The 20,595-nt window shown below is 39.7% G+C and overlaps 1 protein-coding gene across 4 annotated transcripts in view; it reads right to left on the bottom strand.

Moving 5' to 3' along the window:
* LOC146858183 (interferon-inducible GTPase 5-like) overlaps positions 1 to 20,595 on the bottom strand; it is a 300,592-nt gene that overhangs the window by 200,156 nt on the left and 79,841 nt on the right. For 2 of the 4 annotated variants that reach the window (XM_085648950.1, XM_085648949.1), the window contains exon 2: positions 17,504 to 18,549. The exons of the other annotated variants lie outside the window; for them this stretch is intronic. The gene's annotated coding sequence lies outside the window, so the exon portion shown is untranslated. The remainder of the gene's footprint in view (positions 1 to 17,503; positions 18,550 to 20,595) is intronic. 4 annotated transcript variants of the gene reach the window in all.

Below are 20,595 nucleotides of genomic sequence, written 5' to 3'. Positions count from 1 at the left end.
TGCTTTCAAATTGCAAATCAAATTTCGTTTTTCTGCCTAGAATCACACCATGAGTCTGTGCGCACACAGGAATTGTTGTCAGAGATTCAATTTGTGTTACTCTGGTTCTTTTAGAATTGCATTCGTAGGAAAGGGGAAGCTTGTTTTCTTGAACTGTGATGGCTAGCATAGAGCCCAAATTAATATGTCACAAATGAGAGGGCAATGCAAACACATTTGAAATCAACATGGTAGATTTTCCTTCCACTCCTGCAATGGGTCATGTAGTTTGTACATGTTCAAAAGTCCAATTAACCCTTACCACACATGTAGTGTTACATACATGTCTCCAATGTTTATGCAGTTGCGCAATCGTCCATGGAGATCTCTTTTGCACCTGACAGTAGACAGTCTCCAGAAGCACAATCTTAGCAGAGAGCAAGCTGTTTCTCATGTACAGTCATGCTTACTATTCAGCGCTTTGTCGTGTTTCAGATAGCAGTGAGTAACACTAATACATTGAACATCACCAAGGCTCATTTCCTTTGCTAGAGTGTAGTACGTCATTAAGGTTGCACATGTTCATGGTCTCAAAAAGCTGTTTGGGCATGTGCTCTTTTCTGTTTCTGAAAAATATAATGAAAATGTGTCAGACTGTTAGAGTAATTATCACTTGCTCTACCACAGTGATAAGTGTGCTTTCAAATTGCAAATCAAATTTCGTTTTCTGCCTAGAATCACACCATGAGTCTGTGCGCACACAGGAATTGTTGTCAGAGATTCAATTCGTGTTACTCTGGTTCTTTTAGCATTGCATTCGTAGGAAAGGGGAAGCTTGTCTTCTTGAACTGTGATGGCTAGCATTGAGCCCAAATTAATATGTCACAAATGTGAGGGCAATGCAAACACATTTGACATCAACATGGTAGATTTTCCTTCCACTCCTGGAATGGGTCATGTAGTTTGTACATGTTCAAAAGTCCTATTAACCCTTACCACACATGTAGTGTTACATACATGTCTCCAGTGTTTATGCAGTTGTGCAAGCGTCAATGCAGATCTCTCTTGCACTTGACAGTAGACAGTCTCCAGAAGCACACTCTTAGCAGAGAGCAAGCTGTTTCTCATGTACAGTCATGCTTACTATTCAGCGCTGTGTGGTGTTTCAGATAGCAGAGAGTAACGGTAATACATTGAACATCACCAAGGCTCATTTCCTTTGCTAGAGTTTAATACGTCATTCAGGTTGCACATGTTCATGGCCTCAAAAAGCAGTTTGGGCATGTGCTCTTTTCTGATTCTGAAAAATATAATGAAAATGTGTCAGACTGTTAGAGTAATTATCACTTGCTCTACCACAGTAGTAAGTGTGCTTTCAAATTGCAAATCAAATTTCGTTTTCTGCCAAGAATCACACCATGAGTCTGTGCGCACACAGGAATTGTTGTCAGAGATTTAATTTGTGGTACTCTGGTTCTTTTAGAATTGCATTCATAGGAAATGGGAAGCTTTAATTTGTGTTGGTTTTATTGTGTTTTTCACTTGTAGGAAAGGGGTAGAAAGTATTATAAGATTTGAAAAGCACAAAAAAAATATAGTAATAAATTTAAATTACATAAAGGTATTTTTTTTTTAGTTTCTTTCAGGTATTGCTGACCAACAGTGAAATAAATTAAAGATGCCTATAAAATCAAGGAAGAGAAAAGAACAGAAAAAACATTTATATTTGAAGACAACTGGAGGACCCAAATTAGTTGAAGATCCTCATGTTGGAAAAAAGAAAAAGTCTTATGGTAAGCAAACTAAGGATTTTTTAAAAAATATCTTCAAAAAAAGAACAAATTTGAAAAATGTCCCCACTGCAAATAGTGTTTCAAGTAGAAAACAACAGGACAAAAGTGAGAAATTACAAAATGCTAATGTAGAATTAGAAGCAATAAAGATTGACTTAAAAAGAAAAACAGCATTTAAAGACATTCGTAGAAAACTGTTTCAGAGAAGAGTGATGTCCAATTTGCTAAAGGATGTGAAAAAATATAAGAAGAAAGCAAAATTTTATAAGCGAAAAAAAGATATTGAATCAATTGTAGCTAAGGCTTTAGATTTGAAAAAAAAACTATTCATTTTAATTTTGAACAGGATCCGTACATTAGATAAAATGGTCAATGTAATGAAGTCACAAAGCAAAACGAAAAGAGTGGTGAAAAGAAATAACTTTTGTAAAGTGTTTTTAGGAGAATGGATGCATAGTTCAAGTACTGAACCATTTTTTAATGAAGAGAGTTATCTTCAAAGTAATAGTTTGCTGCATGCAGTTGACACCAGAGGTCGTGCTTATGAAGTGAAAGATGGTTGTTTAATGGAAAAGGAGAAAATGGTTCCAAGAAATGAGGAAGAAGTGATAGCTGATGAGGTTATGGGGAGACGTCCTAAAGCCCCAGTGTACACTTGGAATTGGAGTAGTATTTGTACTGTACGACAGGAATCTATAGATAAATTACGTGTGTTTCTAAGAGAATATAGTTAAAAAAAAGTGTTAAACAGAAGATTAAGGTGCTTCAAAGTCTAGATCCATGTAGAGTGAGAGAGAATACTGGTTTGCAAGGACATTCTCTGGCTTGTCTTTCTAGGAAAGTTTGCCAAAGTGTTTTTCACCATTTTAGGATGTTGGCAGTTCATCATACTGAAATGAGAAAGTTTGTGAGAAGATTGTATTTTGCTAAAAGTCCAGCACTAAAGTTAAATGAGTTGAATAGGGCTCTGTTCCGTGGATCTGTATCAGATGTAGAGAAGGTTACTGATGAAATTCAGTTTTGTTACTTTGGTCCGGAACAAGAAAGTGCAGGTAATGACACAGTTATTGAAGAAAATGTGGAAGAGAATGTAGAACCCACTGTTAGTAAAACATTTGAAGATCAAATGACAAAATTTTCTATCATCTCTAATGAAAGACCAAATATTACTTGTATTTGTTGCCGGAGAAACCATTATAAAAATCAAACAAGGTATGTTGATCTCTATAAAAAAAAGTGAAAAAGAAAATAATACTAAGTGGATGGATTTCGCTACATATTTATTTCTGGAAAATTGTTTTGATTTGGGTGAATATCACCGTATTTGTAAATACTGTTATAACAAGTTAGAAGAAAATAAAATGCCAGCAAGAGCTGTACATAATAATTTAGAATTGGTTGAAATTCCTGCAGAACTTAGTGATTTAAATACATATGAGTCTATACTCATTCAATGTGTCCATCCTTTTCAGACTATAGTTCGTATGGAGCCCAAAACAGGCAAATTACCTCCTTCGGATTTACAAAGAGGTTTAAAAGGAAGAGTTATCTATTTGCCATTGGATTTGAAAAAAAATATGGAAACTATTGATGCAGATAGATTGGAAACTGAACCATTAGTTATTTTGGTTAATGGAGTACCAACAAAGAATAAGAAAATTTGGCAGGAGCTGGTAGATGTACGAAAAGTACAAAGAGCAAATTTATATTTGAAAAGAAATAATAAATGGTATGAAACAATTTATATGGATGAAGATGAAGAAGTTTTACTACCAGACTCAGGAATACCAGCTGGGCAAATTGAAAAAGTGGATAAGTCAAAAGAAGAAGAAATTTATGAACATTTCAGCATACATCCTCTTCATTCAAAAGAAGTTATGGCAAACACTATTGATCTGTTTCAGATGAAAAAAGCACAAGGAACTCCCGTGAGTGTATGGGAGGAGAGCTTGGAAGCTCGTTGTTTTCCCCAGCTGTTTCCTACAGGAAAAGGTGGACGATATGATGAACGTCCAGTACAGATTCCAGCTTCTGAGTAACGGACTACAAGATTATATGCAGAAGATCCAAGATTTCGTCAAAGTATTCCTTATTTGTTCCATCTTTTATTTGAAAGTGGCTTGTCAGCACTATCTTATGCAGTAAATCACATTTTGAAAACTGGAGTACATCTACATAATGTGTCTGCAAAGGATTTTATGAACAAAGTGCAACAGCGAGATGATAATTTGGAATCTCAATTGATTAATCTAATTGCTTGTCAGCGTGGGACAAATGAATATTGGTACCGACGCCATGGAGAATTGAAATGTATGTTACGGAATTTAGGAACTCCTACATGGTTTCTCACCCTAAGCTGTGCTGAGTACGCTTGGGATGATCTTCTGGATTTTCTTCGAGAGACAAATTCAAATATTGAAAACATCCAATACAAGACAGCAGGAGAATTGTGCTCATTGGATCCGGTTAATGTTTGCAGATATTTCAATCATCGATTTGAGGCTATGATGTCCTTCATCTGCAATAAAAAAACTCCACCTCTTGGAGAAGTTGTGGATTTCTTTTGGAGAAAAGAGTACCAAGCAAGACGTGCTCCTCATATTCATATGCTGTTGTGGATCAAGGATGCCCCAAAATTTTGAACAGATTCTGATGATGCAGTTTTAAGTTTCATCGAAGGATATGCAACATGTGCTATACCTAAAAGCACAGAAGAGAAAAACTTAAAAGAGCAAGTTTTACGTTTCCAAAGTCATCGGTGTGGAAAATACTGTTGACGAAAGTACAAGAGTAAAGAAAAATTCTACACAAAATGTCGATTTGGATTTCCACAACCTGTTCTTTCAAAAGGAAGAGTCAACAGTTTTATGTCAGCTGTGCGACATACTATTACAAGAAAATCTCCCAAAAATACGTACAACCTAAGAAGAAAAGAAGAGTCAAAATATATAAATGACTACAACCCAGTCATTTTATCCATGTGGAATGCTAACATGGATATACAGTATGTTGCTGACAATTCTATTGCTGTTGCTCGGTATGTCACATCTTACATCACTAAATCTGAGAAAACGGAATTGAAGGAAATGTGGGAAGAGATTTCTCACGAGAAGTCTGTCAGTAAGAAGCTATACAGTTTCAGTTTAAAGATGTTATCGCATCGAGAAATTGGATCCTACGAATGCTCAGATAGGTTATCATCTGCAAGTCTGTACTCCAAATACAGAAGAATAATTTGGGTAAGTTTAGGCCTTGCAGGAATGCGAAATCGGGTACTGAAATCTGTTGGAGAAATTGAATATTTGGCAGAGAATGACCCGGAAAGTACAGATATTTTGAAATCAAACATGTTGGACACATATTACCCAAAAAGAAGTCGTCATCTTGAGAACATGTGTCTCTATGAAGTGCTGCAGAACTACATTTTTACACGGAAAGCCACAGAAGACATCAACAATGGAAAATATAAAGTCATTGGTGAGGAAGGATGTTTGGTGAAGCAAACAAAAGGAAGTTTGATTAATCACAGGAAGCTGAGTTGCGACACTCCTGACAAAAAAGAATTTTACTACTTAGCACTTTTACAGCTGTTTAAACCGTGGCGTTCAGAGGATGAATTACTTGGAGATTTTCACAGCTATGAAGATTCCTTTAATGCATGTAAAGATACGATTGAATGCAGTACTTTCACAAATTATGTCCAAATGTTAAATGAAGAAATTGAACAGGAAGCTACAATTGCAGCTGAAGTAGCTAGAGACAGTTCTCAAGACAGCCAAAGTTCTGGAAAACTCAGTCAAGATCCCCTAGGACAACCAATCGTAGAAAATGAAGCTGCAATAGCCATGACTGAAGTGGAAACAGCTATGAATCAAGCTCAGGAAGATTTAATAGACTTACCAAATTTGGAACAGCAACTGAATGAAGAACAAAAACAAATTTATGAAGAAGTCACAAAAAAAATTGATCATGGATTACTACATGAAAAGAAAAGAGTGCTCATGCGCATCATTTGAACCAATCAGGATGTATGTGAGTGGACAAGCTGGAACTGGAAAAAGTTTCTTAATTAAAGTCATCCGAAGCTACCTACAGCAAAAAACAGATTCAACTTTGTCTTGTGTTGTTAATGCTCCAACTGGGTTAGCAGCATATAACATAAAAGGAATTACCTTACATCGCTTGCTAATGTTACCAGTGGAGCATGAGAACAAAATAGAATATCACAAGCTAACAGGAGAAGCATGCTTCGAAGTTTCAAGAGTGTTGAAGAAGATGCAAGTTCTCATTATTGATGAGGTAAGCATGGTATCAAACTTAATGCTTGCCTTTGTGCATTTAAGAATGCAGCAAATTCTAAAGAGAGACTATGATGTGTTATTTGGAGGAAAACATGTTATAGTTTTTGGGGATCTTCTGCAGATCACTCCAGTTAAAGGACAACCAGTGTTTAATACTGTGACACATGAAGACACGAAGAAGTCATTAGGAAGTATTGGTAATGCGAATATTTGGTAATTCTTTGAGTACAAAGAACTCACTACCAATATGAGGCAAGCAAACGATGAAGATTATGCAAGTATTATGAACGATATCAGAATTGGACTACGCACAGAAGTTGGCAGAGAAGCATTACAGAGTTGGTTGCTACATAATTTATTTCCAAATGAAGAAATAGTTGCACAGAAAATATACCAGAACATTGCAGAAAAAAATACTGTAATCTGCTTAATGCCAACACTACGTGAATGCTCGATATTCAATGAGGAACTTTTGAAATTGGAAAAGGAAGAGATTAAGAAAATGGAAGCAGTGGACAAAATTCAGCATGAAGGAATTACTATTACATTAACAGGCAAATTGAAAAATAAATTGGATTCTCTAGAGAAGAACATTTCGATAACAGCTGGATTAGAAAAAAATCTTTATGTTTATATGAACTGTCGAGTATTTTTAAGAAGAAATTTGGATGTAGAAAAAGGTTTAGTGAATGGAGCTATGGGTAAAGTTGTGGGTTTTTTGAAATACCAGAAAAAAGATGGAATTTTTAAAAATAAAATTTGATCAGATTGAAGAGGTTAAAGACATTTGTTGTTGTTCAGTTCGTTTCTTGCTTGTGAAAGACTTATATGAACGTAGGAAGCAGTTTCTGTTTTCTCTAGCATATGCTGTAACTATTCACAAATCTCAAGGATTAACTGTAGATAGTGCTTTTGTAAACATTGGCTCTACTGTGTTCAAAGAAGGTATGGCATATGTTGCTTTGTCACGAGTGAAAACATTATCTGGTCTATTCATGATAGACTTTGATGACTCAAAAGTTAGTGCTGATGCAAATTGTGTAAAGGAGTATAATAGATTAAGAACCTATGCTCCTCATTTAGGTCAGTATCCTGTGTTTGAAAAATGTGTTGTTTCTCGGAAAAGGTGAATTGAGAATATCTGTAATGAGGATGTACAGAAGAGAAAACAAAAGGAGAGTGATGTGATTGCAAGCAAAAAGAAAAAGGACAATGTTCAAGAGGTTGTTGGTTGTCATTTTGAAAATAGCTCTGGTGTCAACTGCTACGCTAATGTAGTGCTGAATGTTGTATTTTATCTTGAAAATTTGCAAGAGCAGATAATACTTAATCATGTAAAAAGATTTTGTTCTCTGCTGAGTTTTCTTTTTGAGAAGCTGAGTATTGATAAAACTAAAATAGAAAGTGCTTCTGATGTTAGAAAACTTTTAGATGTATGTTCAGGATGTACACAGTTTACTCAAAATGTCCAGCAATATGCACAGGAATTCTTGATGTATATCCTTATGGTACTGGAAGAAGAAGGGGTAGAAATAGAAAATATGTTTGCTCTCTCTTATAAATGGGAACATAGTTGTGAAAACTGTTTCAACACATGCAGCTCTAATGTTGATTCAGAAAGGTTCATATGTTTAACATTACCAGAGAGTCAATCAGTGACTTTTAGTAAATTAGTTAAAGATGCCAATCACAGCATGGAATGTTCTAAATGTAAATCAGACATGTTTTCAACGTTATTTTTAAAGAAATATGGACAGTATGTAATTTTAATGATGCAACGTTGTAGAGCTGATGGTTCAAAATTGGACACTTTAATAAAGAAGTTTACAGGACATCAATTATCAATATCTGGAAAAACTTTTGTTGCAGTTACAATAATTTTCCATGATGGACCTTCGATAACTTCTGGTCATTACACAGTTTATCTTAAATGTGAAAAAGGCTGGACACTGTGTAATGATTCTCAATTGATTTTCAAGCAACGTTTGCCTGCAAAATTACCAAATTCCTATTTAATTTTTCTGAAACCAAAATTTTAGATACAAATTGCAACATCTGAACAAATCATTTTTGCGATTTTATTGGATTACCATTGGATATTTCATCAAAAAAGAATTTAAAAATTACCATTTGGCCTCATGGAAAGGTAAAAATTTCTCTTGTGGACTTCTTTGACAGATATTATTTTGGTGTATGTGCTTTGCAACACGATTTACAGACGATATTTATTGCAAATATTTGTTGTTTTTAGATGATGTTTTTATTAAATATGTTACATTTCTATAAAGGTATGTTTTACTGAGAAGAGATTTAGGGCTTTTTTTAAACAATCTTTCAGATTGTTAATTTTTTTGCCCGCTGTTAAGTGATGAATGCAATTGGTTTCACGATTTACAGTGAAATTCAATATATTCTGAAAACAGCAAAAAAGGGCAAAAATGTGTTTTTTTAAATAACAAAATATGTGTACTGTATTTTTAAAATGTATTGTTAAATATTAATACTTTTTTTCTTTTTTTACAGATTGAGACAGAAAATTTAGGAAAATTAGTACTTTTTTCTAGCAATTAAAAAAAAAAACAGTTATTGATTATTAAGTTATTTTGTTGGTCAGGTAAGTTTGAAATATATGTATTTATCACACATTTACTTTCATACTCCCTTTTTTTCACTTCTCCTCACTCTGCTTTTCTCATTTCCCTTGTGGTCACTCAAGTACATTGAAGGGTGAAATAAAGAATTTTTTTTTTTTTTTTTTTTTAAAGGTGCGCGTGCACGGTAAAAAAAATTTTTTTTTAAAGTGATAAAATAAATATAAAAACAATTGTGAGGTAGGGTGGCTCTTAAAAGAGCCCTTGTGTTAATACAGGGACGGAGGAAAGAAAGAATGGCAATATTAAAAGGTACCGCACTTGTGCTGCTCAATCTTATTGTCTATTAGAGGAATACTAGTCTTCCCCATAGCAATAAGAGAGTAACAAGTGTTGCACCTTATATGTACTCTCTGAAACCGAGGGTAGATGTCCAGAGGAGCAGAAGAGGGTGACGCTCCCACCGCAGAGGAAGTGCTCGGCTGAGCTGCCGAAGATGTACTCGGCTGAGCTTCTGCGGATGTGCTCGGCTGACTTACTGGAGGGGTTGCTTCAGTATGTCGAGCAAAAGTCTTGGGATGTACATCCCTAATGTGTCTAAACATAGAGAAAATTCCAAAAGAATACTTCTTCTTTGGGTTTCCTCTAGATAAGACACGCCCACAAAGTGAGCAGGAGACTAATGGAGCATTGACTTTTTTCTGCCCCTCTGGAAATGTGAAATATTCCCAGACAAAAGAATTCTTCTGTTTCCTCCTTCTCTGTCTAATAATGCTGTCCTGCTCACTCGCAGAAGAGGAATGCTGCTCTGCCATTGTATCCCAAAGACAATTCAGCTCCTTCTCCTAGGGAATAACAAGCAGTAATGAGGGGAATGGGTGTGGTGTTGGAAGTTTCTGGAAATGAAACAAGTTTAAACCAATGAAAAGTGTTGTTTCTGGATCACATGACCTAACGTGCGCGCTCCGTACGCTTACCGTACGCGCACGGTAAAAGTACGCATGCACGTACGTAAGACGCGCACACGCGCGCATGCGCATTAGAAGCGCGCGCGCACGCGTGCATGCGCATTAGAGGCACACGCGCACGCACGTACAGCGGTTCCGCGTAACGTGCGCGCACGCATGTGCGTAGGAAGCAAGCGCTTACGCGTCGCAGACGAAGTACGGACGCGTACGTAAATCGCGTACGCATGCGCACACGGAGCATAAATATTACGTACGCGCACCGTACATAAAGCGTACCGTGCGTGTACCGTAAGCTTACCGAACTGTGGAAATATGGATTTTTATGGTCAGTTATGTCCCCTATCTTGGACCCCAACGGTTCTATGTGCATGTTACAAGTACATGTATGTTCCCTCCAGTTCCAGTTATGAAGACGCAAATACATGTGCGTCCACCGTTAACATGTCCTCTGTTGATCCGCCATGAATGGGCCGGATATTCCATTCCTAAGTACGAAAGGCCACCGCCTTTATATGGTTCACTTATGCCATTTTACAGTCCAGACAAGTAGGCCCTGATTCTGCCATCAAGCTTTTCTTGCTTTCTGTCTCTGAAGCTCCAGTCCGAGCCTGCATCTGTGACCATGAACTTTGTCTCATTCCCTGCGCGGCCCACGAAGCCTGACATCAGCTTGCTGCCTGCCAAGAACTGTATTTCACCTTCGGAAATTATCTGCTCCGCTCCCTGCCCAATGCATTCCTGTCTAGTAGCTTAAGTAAACATTCTGCCAGTTACCGAGCAAAGGCCCGGCTTCTCTGTCTTCATGCAAATAATTCATAGCCCTGTTACTATGGAAGATTCCGCCCTCGCATCTAGTATAGACACTTAGACGCTTGTACACGCACTAATAGTCAGTATAGTCAGTATAGAATAAGATTCCACTCGAAGAGACCTCTCTTTTGGATAACTTAGTTCTTTAAACATAGGATGTTAGATATGATTTGGGATTAGGTTGACTTGACCCTCCAGACTTCTGTCGCCACATGTAGAGCTAAATGTCAAGTCCCCTTCACCCCCTAGTTGCACGTCAATCACACGTCATGCTGCTGCGCGCGCATTTCTGCCAAGTATTTCTGCTGACATTGCGAAATTCTTTCATGTAACCACCCTCTTATGACATCACATCTGATGATGTTCTTTAAACACACCCAGTTACGCCTATCTTTGCCACGTATGAATATATTATCTCCACTATCAATTGTTACGCCTTTTGTATTTGCTTCATTGTAATGCTTATTGTATAAAAGTAATTGATTGTCAATAACGTATGTACTTCACTTCCTGAACCTTCGTGGTGATGGAACCTGGAGCAACCGATTATAATCGACCTCTGGAATAAAGCCCATTCCGAACCTCTAATACCACGGATTCTGCCTCTTATTTACTGAGCTATTTTCATTATGTTTCTGTATCAAATTAAGTCCCGGTAATTAAATTATTTACCACATGAATGGCGCCCGAACAGGGACACTTTCTCATCTCACGCGCCGGCGGTGCGTTGCAGGCCCGGTCTCCTGCCACAGCTGGACGGACAACAACGCGTACCAGCAGGATTTCCTGTATCTCCCTCCGGTCAAGCGGGGGCGACTGAGGCTGCGATCAACACCCAGACGAGGCGGTGAGAAGTGCGAAGTATCCCGACCAGAGCCTAGCTGAGAGAGCAAGATCCGAGGTATACAGAGGCCCACCAGTTTCCGAAGTCCCAAGTCGAGTCCAGTGTCCGAAGTGTTCGAGTCGAGTCCAGTCCGGTTCAAGTTCAGTCCAGTTTCCGAGGCCTTCCGCTCCGAGCTACCCGGTGAGTACCATTACTGGGGAGGCGTTCTGGCGTGCACATAAGTCGTGCCGGTCCAGACGGGTTTGGGTACACAAATCCGGTCTGCACTGTTTCAGCAGTGTATCTGTACTGTTTAGCAGTATATCTAGTATATCAAGTATATAAATTCAGAACAAATCAGTTAATGTCGAGTATTATGTTTTAATGATTAAGTTTTTCTTAGATCATCGTCATCATCACCGCTGCTCATTTTAAATGTTAAATGTTAAATGTATTGATACGTCCTGCATATTGTGGTATGAATGACTGTTCATTATTGTGTTTTATTGTATTAAGTTTGTTCAAGATCAAGTAGCAGACCAGTTCTCAATATGCCGCTCTTTTCGAAACTAAGACAGATCACAACTAGAAAAGGGGTACTCGAAGAAGCTGTTCCCATTCCTCCTAGGGACACTCCAGGGTACTTCATGTATCATAAACATGGCCTAGACGCCATATTATTTCTCGATTTATGGGTAGACTACACTAAGGAATTACCAGAAAGTCAGAGGTGGCCCGCAGCTGGGACCTGGGATGCAGAGTGCATCGTGAAAGTAGAGGAAGAATTATGGAAAAAGAAAGCTAGACAATCACAGAAAGACGCCATTGAATTATGGCGTAAAGAATCGTATAGACGTACAGAAAAAGCACGTAGACAGGAAGAGAAGAGTAAAGAGAATTCAAATGAAGTCCGAGAAAATCTATTAATTAAAGAAGGTGCACGAGTGAAATCGGAACAAGTAGACAGACAAAGAAATGCCCTTATGAATGGTATGTATCCCCTTCTGGCTGAAGGATTACCTAAGGCTACTCCAGGGATACCAAAAGACTTGCCAACCCCATTATTTCCAATAAAGGTACATCCTAAGGGGCATCCTAGAACCGCAGAAGATGTTTTTCTTTCCTCATATTTAGATGACGCAGCTCCCGAGTATGCTAATCCCGCCCCACATAGATCGCCTGCCAGGGAGGTTCAACGCCAAGATCCAGTACCCGTATCCCTACAACAACAAGTTCTGACACAAGTTCCGGCAAGCACATCTGTTTCTGCATCTGTCCCTACAGCTACTTCTATAGCTGTCACTGCCACACCTATAGTTGCTGTATCACGTTCAACGAATCCTTTCGCACCCGATACCCCAGACGGGGCTACCGGAGGTGCTACCCACATCTTTTCTACGCCACCTAGAATAAATAAACTTACTTTTCAAGAGTCAGCACATCCACGTACCCCCAAACTCATAAATGCACGCACGCTTAAGGAACTTCTAGTAGATTGTAGATATGACCCTGTGCCCGGCAAGGAGGACGAAATGATCCTGGCATCATTACGTATCAGACGAGCCGCGGTGTATTTAGGGAAGTTACCAGGAATGACTATGCATCTAGATAACATATATCATTATGTCCAAACAGGGCGAGATTCTGAATGTATTAACAGAGCTATGGAATACCAGAAAGTGGAAATACAGGGGGAACTGTTACGTTTCCTCATAAATTGCGTAATCAGAAATCAAGACCGACCGGGGGTAGATCCGGAAATAATGCAAACTCTTACCAGATGGAGCCAGAATATATCAGAAGGGAGACATGATAGGCAAAAATGTATAATAGCCATGTGCAGAAAGATCCGTAAAGAAATAGAACGCCTACACGAAGAAAGATTAACGGTAGACCAGTTTGAACAAAACGAGGAGGAAGAAGGATCAGGACTGCCCACAGGACAGTCAGAAACCGTAGCCTATGTAGGTAGAGGAAAATCTTGTAATAGTACTGGATGCCTTACTGATCTGTTACGACCGATATGTCTAGAAAATAACAGGAATTTTCAAACATCAATAATGAATATAAGGTCTAACGAGCATTCATTCCAAGTCGCTGACAAATTACTGCGAGAACGAAGGGGTTATCATTTTCTTGATTCTATGGATGAACAAGAATTAGCTAGGTCAGCCGTTCATTGGATTGACAGTCCCGGAATGTATGGTGATAATACAGTAGCACACACATTTTTGAATCTCACCCCAGATGAACAGCGTTTAGCTGGGATTTATATGACTCAACAACTCCTTATACTACATAAAAGCCAACATTCAGATCCTGGTCCCTTACCTGATATATTGACCGAATTACTCACGAATAGATGGAAAGGTTCAGGTACTAAGTTAATTAAGGAAATACTAGAATCAAGAAAGCAGTACGTTCTTTTTATATGCCCAGAACATGTCTCACTGCCCACTAAGGAAAGAACCACGTATTACATGGACAGACAGAATCCCTTACGAGAAGTGCACCCAATACAGGGCGAGGACAATCGGTTTAAACGTGTATATGTGTATACGCCCATATCAAAAATAGAATTGTTAGAAATGAAGAAAGTGGTACCCAGTCATGACAAAGACCCAGCGGGTTTCCACCGAGAAATTAAAGACATGTTACTCATGGGAGAGTATACCTATCCCGACATTATGACAATATTAAAGGTATTAATGCCTGCTGGCATTTATGAAAAACTCAAGGAAAAAGAGTGGGAGGTAGGAGACCAAAAGATAGACTGGACAGCATTAGAAAATGAAGAAAAGGCCCGAGGTCCAGGTTCAGGGCTTGGGGACAAAACTAAAGCACTACCAGGTTTATTAGTACAGGTACTGCCACGTTTATTAACCACGAAAAAGGAAGACTGGGGTGCAATTTCAGCCTGTAAACAAAAGCAAGATGAAGACACTAGTGATTTCTATGCACGATTTGAAAAATGTTTCGGTATAAATAGTGGCATAAAAGCAAGTAGCGAATCATACCCACATCTGTTTGTGACAAAATTAGTTGAAAATTCCTTGCCCCAAGTGAAGAATAGAGTATTAAAATTCGAGAGTACCTGGCAAGGTAACACTCCATCACAAATGTTACAAATGTTACAGTATCATCACAATAGAATTAGAGAGGAACAAGATCATGAACAAAGACGCATGAAAGACACGAAAATGAAAATGCTAGTCTCCCAGACAGTTCCAGCTGAAGGACATAAAAAGGGTACGACACATTCTGGCGATTTAGCAGGACCTGTAAAAGGGACATGCAACTATTGTAAACAACTAGGTCATCATGTACACGATTGTCCAGTCCTGAAGCGTAATATCGCCACGGGTATTACAAAAGAAAGACCACGGCCGCTTAGACAGGATCAGAATGAACAAGGAGCACCGCAGCATGCACAGGCCATGCCAGCTCCACAACAGTCTATACAGTTTGTGCCAGCCGCACCAGCATTGCCAGCTGCTGCCACACAAACCACGACACGACAACTGTACCAGACCGCACAGTATGACTATCCTGATTATCAACGATATGCATGAACCAGCCTTGAGAGGGAAGTTGACTTACCCCTTATCGAGGTCCCTGTAGACCAAGAAGGACCTTATGTACATAGTGAATTATTAGGCCAAGACAGAAAATTTTTACTCGATACAGGGGCAAGTCGAACAACCATAATACGTAGTGAAGTTCCAGGGGCACCCCTCTCAGGCTCACAGAATATTTCCCTTGGTTTTTCAGGAAAACCTATTGTTAATGAAGTATCACAACCTCTTCCACTTACGATAGGACCTTTGACCAGAACTACAGATTTATTGCTCACTAAATCATGTCCAGAAAACTTGTTAGGAATAAAAACACTGAAAGCTCTAGGAGCTATAATATGTTGTTCTCCGGAAGGAGTAAGATTGTTTCTACGTGATTTCAAAGGTCATTATGTGTCTCGAGATATGGATTCCCGACTGCAGACTTTACCCACACATTTATGGGCACAAGGCCCTACAGATGTTGGTTGCATGAACATTACACCCTATCGAGTGACACTAAAGGCAGGAGTGGTACTACCACGAATGCGACAATACAAGTTACCACCAGATGCTGTAGTGGCTTTACTACAAATCATTGACGAGCTCATTGCCCAAGGAGTGGTTGTAGAAACAGACTCCAATGTATGTAATTCACCGATAATTCCGATTCTCAAACGAACAGATCCGAAGGCCCCGCCAGTATATCGATTGATTATTGATCTGCGCGAATTAAACAAGTGTATTGTACCACAATACCCCGTAGTTCCAGACATCTCATCATTACTGACAGCTATTGATTCCGAAACAACATTCTTTACTGTAATTGATCTCAAAAATGCCTTTTTCAGCGTCCCAATAGATCCGGAAAGCCAATATTTGTTCGGATTTAGTTTAAATGGACGTAGCTTTAAATTCTCACGCGCACCTCAAGGATTTACAGAAAGCCCCAGCATCTATAGCCAAGCACTGAAACGAGAACTTGACAGTATCCACATGCCAGTCAACACTGCTTTGCTTCAATATGTCGATGATCTGCTGATCACCGCCCGAAGCGAACCTGAATGTGAAAAAGCATCACTGACGGTTTTACAATTTCTAGCCGAAAAGGGGCACAAGGTGTCCCCTTCTAAGCTGCAATTCTGTGTCCAGCGAGTTATTTACCTTGGTCACTCGCTGTCCAAGGAGGGAAGGCAGCTTACACCCGACCGCATTCAGTTAATAGCTAACATGCCAATACCCAAGACACAAAAGGAGGTACGGGCTTTCATAGGCCTCACTTCATATTGTAGACAGTGGATCCCTCAGTATGCATTTCTAGCAAAACCACTCATTCAGTTGACAACACAGGAGGCAGCCACATCGACTGTTCTCCCTTGGACTCAGGAACATACACAAGCTTTTGAAAGCTTAAAGAAAGCTCTATGCCAAGCACCTGTTTTAGCGACACCATGTTACAGAAAACAGTTTACACTCTTTATTACAGAACGCGAAGGTACTGCCTTGTCAGTACTCACACAGGAACAAGCAGGAGCACACAAACCATGTGCTTATTTTTCTAGTACATTAGATCCCGTAGCTCAGGCTCTGCCTGCGTGCCTGAAATCAGTGGCAGCGACAGCTTTAGCAATCAGACAAAGCGATGCCATAGTGTTAGGACATCCATTGACAGTACAAGTACCACACGCCGTAGAGGTTCTTGTGAATCCAACACAAACACAACATTTGACTATAGCAAGACTTACAGGGTACGAACTAACATTGTTTCAGCCACACATAGAAATCAGACGTTGTAACACATTGAATCCTGCCACACTTTTACCTATAAATGGAACAGACCCATTAGCCCACGATTGTATTGATGTTATTACAATCACGACGAAACCCAGACAAGACTTGACAGATGTTCCATTGTCAGATCCAGACCTGACGTTGTATGTAGATGGTTCATGTATGAGAACAAGTACAGGAGAGTTAGTGGCCGCTTACGCAGTCACCACAGACACTGAAATTATTGAAACTAAGTGTATAAATACCTTGTCCGCTCAAGCAGCAGAGCTCGTCGCTCTGACACAAGCCTGTATTCAAGCCACAAATAAAAAAGTCAACATATACACTGATTCACGTTATGCATTCGGAGTCGTACATGACTTCGGCGTGCTGTGGCGAGAGAGAGGTTATTTAACTTCTCACGGTGCCCACATTCAGCACGGACCCCTCATTCATGCCTTATTAGATGCAATACATTTGCCCATTGCAATATCGATTATGAAATGTAAAGCTCATACGAAAATTACTGATATCATTTCTCAAGGCAATGATCTAGCTGACAGAACAGCTAAACAGACTGCTCAAACTCAAACATCCGACATGACAAAGACAATAGTCCAGACACCAACACATTGTATGATGGTTAAGGATCCCGCTCTTGATGTAATTGACATACAGACATATGCTACACCAGACGAAATAAAGAAATGGACTGAATTAGGAGGGATCCAAACCGATCAAGGATGGATGATGAAGGAAAAATCTGTGTGGTTCCTTCCTGATTCAATGGTCCAAGTTATAATTAACACAGTACATAGTCCTGCGCATCTAGGAGAGAAAGCAATGCTAGACAGCATTCAACATATTTGGTTCAACAAGCATTTACGAGCAGCAGCGAAACAAAAAGTTCGTACCTGCATGATATGTTGCCAGTTCAACCCAGGAAAAAGTGTTCCCGTAGAACAGGGTGGATTTCATCCTCCTGATCATCCTTTTGAAGTCCTCCAGATGGATTATATCCAGATGGAACGATGTAGAGGATTTAAATATGTTCTCGTAGTTGTGTGTGCTCTTTCCCGTTGGACGGAGGCATACCCGGTTTCAGATTACACTGCCCCGACTACTGCCAAACAGTTGGTTCGAGAATTCTTCCCACGATACGGTTTACCACATGTTGTTCACTCAGATAACGGCCAGCCGTTCTCATCCGAATTAATGAAACACGTTTCACTTTTGTTAGGCTATCAGTGGAAATTCCACTGTGTCCGACACCCCGAAGCAGCAGGTCTCGTAGAAAGACATAATCAGACTCTGAAAATAAGATTATCCAAAATATGCAGAGAGAAAGGTGTCGACTGGGTAGTAGCATTACCAGTTGCACTCTTTTACACAAGAATGGTAGCACACTCTCGAACAGGGCTATCCCCGTATGAAGTGATCTTCGGCAGACCACCAAATATGTGGGGGACGCCTATACCACGCAAAATAACTGATATTGACTGTAATATGCTGACAGATTACTTGGCTTCCTTGATGTCTGCACTACAATCTTGTCGTTCACAGGTAGCTGCAGCTTTTCCTGACAACACTGAGGTGAAACCCCATGACGTGGTTCCGGGAGACTTGGTCCTCGTGAGGAACTTTGATCGCAAGACTCAGCTGGAACCTAGGTGGAGGTCACCTCAGCTGGTGTTGCTCACCACAAGAACAGCCGTAAAGATCGAAGGCAGAAAGGGATGGATTCATTCAAGTCATATCAAGAAATTTCATGGACTAAAATCAGATGTGAATACCTCACCTTGTGTGTCTTCACCCATTGACTCAAAACTTCCTTTTGTGGAAAAAAGTGATTCTGAGCATTATAAATTAAAGCTCAGGTCCAACCAGTCGAGCAATTTGATTGTTTAAGTCCTCTCCAAGGTGAAGCGGTTGAATTGTCTCTGACATGTATTCCTTGGACCTGAATAGAGAAAACACCCGAAAAATGTTGAAACGACAGGCGTACTGTAAATCACTGCGTAGTCATTGCATAGTGACGTTATTAATTTTATTTTTCTCAAGTCTTTTAATAATTACTGCAAGTATATTGTTGCACATATATTATCCTATTTCTAGACATGTTTACAATGTTACTGCTGAACATTCTTTTAGTAAATTACCTCCGCTTGAGTTGTCTTATAGATTTGCACTGCGCAATAACACGTTTATTAGTATGTTACATCATTCCCATCAGGTTAGCAATGCTACAAATTGTTGGATATGTGGCCGACTCCCTCCCTATCAGAATTATAAAGGAATTCTACCTCTTTTTCCATACCCATTCACACACAACGGCTCCTGTGGAGCATGGTTTAGTTTAATTAATTCCCAAAATTCGAACTCTGCAGTTTATCAAGACAATGGGGAATGGGGAAATCTGAACTTAGTTTTACTCAAGGTCTGCCACCCCAGCAAGGAGGGACTTCCCAAAGGAACAGGAACTGATCTAGAAAATGAAGTATATGGATTAGGTAACTTTACGCTTAATCTCCTGATCTTGAATGTCGAATCCGAAGCTACTTCAATTTTGCCCGCTATGTCAATACTTCCAGTAAAAGGTGAATTATGTATAAGAAAGAATGGTTCCATACACATGGGCCATAGTAAATGCACCACTGTAGTAGAATTTAGTGATCAAGGCAAGTCTACATTTAGAGCTTCCCGCCATTCCTATTTCATATGTGGTCAGACGGCATATGTACGTTTGCCTCTAGATTGGGATGGTACTTGCTACATTGGATTCCTTTTGCCACCTGTTTTTCTAGCTCCTCCTGATTATCACAGAAATATCCATTTAGTATATAATAGAGTAAGGAGAGATCTCCCAATAGTCGACTACACTGAAACAGCATGGGAAAAATACACAGATTTCAATAAAGGTCTCTTTCCCTATATAGGTACCGTTACTAATAGTAAGCTGATACGTAGATTAACTAGAACCCTTGAAGCAGTAGTGAACGAAACTATTTCCGCCTTAGGCAATTTAACAGAAGAGCAGTCTGCTATGCGGATTGTTGTGCTTCAAAATCGTCTTGTCCTTGACGTCATCCTGGCTGATAGGGGCGGAGCTTGTAGGGTCATCGGATCAAGCTGTTGCATTTTCATACCAGAAAATTCGCCATCTGTATATAAAGCCATAACTCGTCTTCATAAGATTGTAAGCCAGATACACCAGAATCCAGGCACCTGGACTTGGTCCGGTTGGTTTTGGAGCGTGTTATCAGCCTGGGGATGGAGAGTCCTATCCTTCCTAGGTATTGGCCTTCTCATACTATTCAGTTGCTGCTTATGCCTGCAATGTGGACCAGCGATTTGTGGTCTGTGTGCCACATCGTGCATTCCACATCAAGATTTTCATTCAAGATCCCGGAAAAAGAAAGAAGAACAAATGATGCTATATGAACAGATCAATGGATTAATGAAGATTGATATCTCTTGACGGGCAAGTAGGGGACAAGGAGGGAATGTGGAAATATGGATTTTTATGGTCAGTTATGTCCCCTATCTTGGACCCCAACGGTTCTATGTGCATGTTACAAGTACATGTATGTTCCCTCCAGTTCCAGTTATGAAGACGCAAATACATGTGCGTCCACCGTTAACATGTCCTCTGTTGATCCGCCATGAATGGGCCGGATATTCCATTCCTAAGTACGAAAGGCCACCGCCTTTATATGGTTCACTTATGCCATTTTACAGTCCAGACAAGTAGGCCCTGATTCTGCCATCAAGCTTTTCTTGCTTTCTGTCTCTGAAGCTCCAGTCCGAGCCTGCATCTGTGACCATGAACTTTGTCTCATTCCCTGCGCGGCCCACGAAGCCTGACATCAGCTTGCTGCCTGCCAAGAACTGTATTTCACCTTCGGAAATTATCTGCTCCGCTCCCTGCCCAATGCATTCCTGTCTAGTAGCTTAAGTAAACATTCTGCCAGTTACCGAGCAAAGGCCCGGCTTCTCTGTCTTCATG

The sequence above is a fragment of the Triturus cristatus genome, chromosome 3_2 (genome assembly GCF_964204655.1).
Source record: "Triturus cristatus chromosome 3_2, aTriCri1.1, whole genome shotgun sequence".
NCBI lineage: Eukaryota > Metazoa > Chordata > Amphibia > Caudata > Salamandridae > Triturus > Triturus cristatus.
Note: the sequence above shows the minus strand (reverse complement) of the source record. Positions and strands in the feature narration are given on the sequence as shown.